This window comes from Gossypium raimondii, chromosome 2, assembly GCF_025698545.1.
Source record: "Gossypium raimondii isolate GPD5lz chromosome 2, ASM2569854v1, whole genome shotgun sequence".
In the NCBI taxonomy this organism is placed as follows: Eukaryota; Viridiplantae; Streptophyta; class Magnoliopsida; order Malvales; family Malvaceae; genus Gossypium; species Gossypium raimondii.
Window position 1 is genome coordinate 18121606 of NC_068566.1, and position 6000 is coordinate 18127605.

Below are 6000 nucleotides of genomic sequence, written 5' to 3' on the forward strand. Positions count from 1 at the left end.
GAGGAGAATTCCCTTGTTGTGGCTCCAATCTGGACAAGTGATCTACTACTTCATTTTTTACTCCCTTTTGGTCTTGAATTTATAGATCGAACTCTTGAAGTAGAAGTACCCATCAGATCAGCCTCGGCTTAGCGTCTTTCTTCGCAAGTAAATACTTAATTACCGACTGGCCCTTATAGATAGTCACTTTGGTACCTACCAGATAAGATCGAAACTTAACTCTTTTTCTGTTACCGTATAATTCAATTAAGCTCCTGTTAGGGTTCGACTTGCGTAGTAGATGGGATGAAAAGCTTTGTTCCTTCGCTGGCCCAAGACAGCTCCAATTGCGAAGTCACTTGCGTCACACATCAATTCTAATGGCAAATCCCAGTCTGGTGTGACGATTATGGGTGCTATGAATAATCGACTCTTCAAATTGTTGAAGGCTTTTAAGCATTCCTTATCAAACTTGAATACATAGTCCTTTTCCAATAATTTGTATATGGGTTTGGCAACTTTGGAGAAGTCTTTGATAAATCTTCGATAAAAACCGACGTGGCCCAAAAAGCTCCTAACACCTTTTACAGATTTTGGAGGTGGGAGTTTCTCAATAACGTCTACCTTTACTTTGTCTACCTCGATCCTATGTCATGTTATCCGATGCCCTAGAACAACTCCTTCTCATATCATAAAATGACACTTTTCCCAGTTGAGTACGAGATTCATTTCTTCGCATTGCCTTAGTACCTTAGATAGATTGGCTAAGCAATCATCGTAAGTATCTCCGAATACTGAAAAATCATCCATAAAAACTTCCAAATATTTGTCAACCATGTTAGTAAAAATAGACATCATACATCTTTGAATGTAGCATGTGCATTACATAAACCAAATGGAATACGTCTAAATGCAAACGTACCGTACGGGTAGGTGAATATCATTTTGTGTTGATCTTCTGGTGCGACTGTAATCTGATTATACCCTAAGTATCCATCGAGAAAATAGTAGTAATCTCGCCCTACGAGTCTATCTACCATCTGGTCTAAGAACGACAAAAGAAAGTGATCTTTCCTAGTCGCCTTGTTCAGCTTTCGGTAATCGATGTAGATTCTCCATCCCATAATCGTTCTAGTCGGTATCAACTCGTTGTTCTCGTTCTCTACGACCGTGATACCTCTTTTTTTGGGCACGTACTGGACCGGGCTTACCCATGAACTGTTTGAGATGGGATAGATGATACCCGCATCTAACCACTTAATAATCTCTTTTTTTACTACATCCTTCATGATGGGGTTTAGTCTCCGTTGTCCATCGATCATCCCTTTTTTTTCCATCTTCAAGGATAATCTTGTGCATGCATATAGATGGATTAATACCACGAATATCGACTATGGTCCACTTGATGGCCTTCTTGAATTATTTCAGAACTAAAATAAGTTTCTCTTCTTGCTTAGTGGTCTATTCTACTGAAACAATCACAGGTAGAGTAGAAGCGTTACCTAAATAAACGTATTTTAAATAAGAAGGTAATACCTTGAGTTCTAATTTAGCTGGCTCCTCGATCGACTCTTTTGGTTGGGAATAGTCTCTCTTTTCTAACTCCAAAGATTCAAAATGGGATTGCGGATGAAATCCCCTTTGATTAGCTTCTAGCAAAGCTAAGTATTCATCCTCCTCTTCATCATTTGGAGGATCCAATGTCAACATTCTTTCCAGTGGGTCCTCAACACAGTTGAGTTCCTTCTCCACTATAAAATCCTCTAAATCAGACACTGTAGAGCAATCATCCATTATGTCAGGAAGTCGCATAAACTTAAAGACATTAAATGTTACCTGATCATCCTAAACAAGCATAGTGAGCTCGCTCTTCTGGACATCAATAAGGGTCCTTCCAGCTGCTAGGAACTGCCTTCCTAGGATGATTGGTACTTCTTTGTCTGCTTCAAAATCTGGAATTACAAAGTCAGCAGGAAAGATAAACTTATCTACACGTACCAATACATCCTCAATTTTTCCTTCTGGATGTGCTAAGGATCGATCTGCTAGTTGAAGTGTAACTGTAGTTGGTCTAATTTCTCCTATCCCCAACTTCCTAAATATTGACATAGGCATCAAGTTGATACTTGCACCTAAGTCAGATAATGCCTTACCACAATATGTTGCTCCAATGTTGCACGGTGTAGTAAAACATCCGGGATCCTTCAATTTTGGGGGTAGTTTGTGTAACACCCCTTACCCAAGATCGTTTCCGGAGTCGAGCACGAGGCATTACTTAGCTTATCTTACTAATTCGGAGTATAAAAACTTGTTTTGAAAATTAATTTCACTATTTATAGCAAAGCTATCTAATCGCACAGTAGTTACTAAATTGATTATAACTCGAGCTACGGGACTTGACATTTACTTCTGTAAATTGTCCCTGAAACTAGACTCATATATATTCCTACCATAAAATTTTTAGAATTTTTGGTTCAGCCAATTAGTACAGTTTATTAGCTAAAGTCTCCCCTGTTTCACCACTTAACTGTACTGACCTCTTGCCACTAAAAATAAGTTTTCTCACTGTATGATTTTCATATGAAGTTCTTACTGTTTCTACAGAAAATAGACTCAATAATGAATCTAGACATATAAACTATAACTCATACACATTTTTGTAAAATTTTTAATGATTTTCTAAACTCAGAACAGGGGACTCCAAAAATAGATCTGACCCTGTCTCACCAAAATTAACATATCTCAAAATAAAAAATTCCTTTTGTTAAACCGTTAATTTTCCATGAAAATAAACTCAATAAGACTTCAATATATATATCACTCACCTTCTAACTCATTATATACTATCCTAGGTGATTTTTCAAAGTCACGTCACTGTGCTGCCTGAGTTCTGTTTCTTTGCAAAATTTTACCCCTTTCATGATTTCCATGCACAATTTATCACCTAGACTCGTATAACAACAAACACCTTCATACTTTACCATTTTAATAACCATTCATCATCAAATACTTACACACCATTCTTTAGAAAAATCATAATTAGAAACATACAAATTAACTAAATCCCTATACATGCCATAACTCAAACGTGTTTCATCATAAAATACCGAGCAGTTATGGTTGATAGTGTGGACGATCTCTGACTTCTTTAGGATCCTTGAAGTAGCTTTGCAATACTATAAGAGAAAGAGAAATAAAAGAAGTAAGCATAAAGCTTAGTAAGTTTACTAGCAAATAAATAACAACATTAGATACAAATAATTAAACTCAAGTGTCTATGTCTCAAATTTACTCTTTAGTTAATCTCATTCTAGCTCTCGTGCTTGTTTGCTTAGTATACTTGTGTGCATAACTTACACTTATCTTGCTACATTGTTGAATATCAATTATTAATATAATAAATTCTTAACTCTTATAACTCACCTAACCTTGCCATTTTTACTTTTAACTAAACTTTCATGTATATGATTCGTTTACTAGCCCGTTGAGCCACATTGGAATAATAAGGATACTTGGGTCTCTTCTGATCATAACATGCCAAAGCCAAGTCCCAGACATGGTCTTACATGGGACATCTCATCTCGGTGCCAATAAAATCTCCCAGACATGGTCTTATGGGGGACCTCTCATTTCGGTGCCAACGCCATGTCCAAGACATGGTCTTACATGTGACCTCTCATCTCGATGCCAACACCATGTCCCAGACATGGTCTTACATGAGACCTCTCATCTCGGTGCCAACGCCATGTCCTAGACATGGTCTTATATGGGACCTCTCATCTCGGTGCCAACGCCGTGTCATAGACATGGTCTTACGTGTGACCTCTCATTTGGGTGCCAACGCCATGTCCCAGACATGTTCTTACATATGACCTCTCTACCCAAATGTCATGACATTTGTATCCAATACATTCCTCATGTTTCAACAGGGCCTTTTAACACTGATTCTCTGTCATCTCATACTTGAGTTAACATTAGATATTTTCATTAAATAAATTCATAATTACTGAAAAATAACAGCATTAATAATAATTATCAAAATATTGCATTTATTTACCGTAAACTTACCTCGGTACCAAATATAGTCCAATTCACCAACTTAGTATTCAACTTTATTCTTCCCTTTGTCTAACCTCGAGTTTCATTCTTCTTGATCTAAAATAGCAAATTTAACTCATTTAATACTCACATTCATCAAAACAGCCCTCGACTCTAACTTTTTCAAAATTACAATTTTGCCCCGAAGCTTTTACATAATTACATTTTTGCCCCAAGGCTCAGAAATTAAACTTCATCTCTTATTCTTATGTTTTATAACATGCTGAACATTTTTCTCTTATATGAGAACATCAAATTCCCGCTCTAACATGTATCTATGAACATTAGGTATTTTTACCGATTGTGGGGTTTTACTCGTTTCTTCTTAAAATCGACTAGCAAAAGTTGTTTAACATAATTTCTAGCTTCATATTCTATCATAAAACATCAAAATAAACACTTTTCACCTATGGGTAGTTTTCAAAGTATAAACCCTAGGTTAAATTATTGCTAGAATAAGCTAAATTAAGTACCGGGATCTCAAAAACGTAAAGAACATTAAAAACAAGGCTTAGAATCACTTACTATGAAGATTGGAACCTTGAAAAACCCTAAATATGGCTTCCCCCTTGCTGATTTAGTTCACCATGGAGAAGATGATATTTTTGGCCATCTTTTTCCCTTTTTAATTCTTTTTATTACTAGATTACCAAATTACCCCTAACCTAAAAATTTCCTATTTCACTTATTTCATGTCCATTTTTGTCTACCAACTTAACCAATGGTCTAATTACCATATAAGGATCTCCAATTTAAAGTTTCATAACAATTGGATACCTCAAACATATAGAACTCAACTTTTGCGCTTTTTATAATTTAGTCCTTTTGACTAAATTGAGTGCCCAAATGTCGAAATTTTCGAACAAAATTTTCACAAAATCATTATGCAAAATCGTAGACCATGAAAATATAAGAAAAATAAAATTTTCCTTGTCGGATTTGTGGTCTCAAAACCATTGTTCAGATAACATTGAATTTAGGCCATTAGAACTCTCCCTCCTTTTTAGGATTTTCGTCCTCGAAAATCTTACCAGTAAAGAGATTTGGGTATTGTTTCCTCATTGTCTCTTCCGGTTCCCATGTCGCTTCCTCAATCCCGTGCTTTTGCCATAATACTTTCACCAATTTTATCTTTTTGTTTCTAAGCTCCTTGGTTTCCCGTGCTAATATCTTATCTGGTTCTTCATTATAAGTCATATCCGACTGAATCTCCACTTCTGTCGGAGTAATAACATGTGAAGGATCTAATCGATACCGTCGTAGTATAGATACATGAAAAACATTATGAATTCTATCGAGTTCCGGTGGTAATGCCAATTGATAAGCAACCGGTCCAATTCAACATTGGAGCATATCTTCCAATACCTGAATTACACGTTCAGATTGGCCATCTGTGTAAGGATGAAATGCAGTACTAAAATGCAACTGAGTACCCAAAGCTTCTTGTAATTTTTCCCAAACACGAGAGGTAAATCGGGTGTCTCTATCTGATATAATGGAGACAAGCACTCCATGTAGTCTAACAATCTCAGATATGTACAATTCAACTAATTTATCTAAAGAATAATCCATACATACCGGAATAAAGTGCGTGGACTTTGTCAATCGGTCGACAATTACCCAAACGACATCTTTCTTCTTCGGAGACAACGGTAACCCAGATACAAAATCCATAGTAATTCTTTCCCATTTCCATTCCGGTATAGTGATTGGCTGAAGCAACCCCGAAGGTACCTAGTGTTCAGCTTTAACCTGCTGACATACTAAACACCTTGATACAAACTCAGAGATATCACGTTTCATACCTGGCCACCAATACATCTTTCTCAAGTCATTATACATTTTATTACTCCACCGATGTATAGACATAGTATCGCCATGGGCTTCATGTAGAATCTTCTGTATAAGCTCGTAATTTTTCGG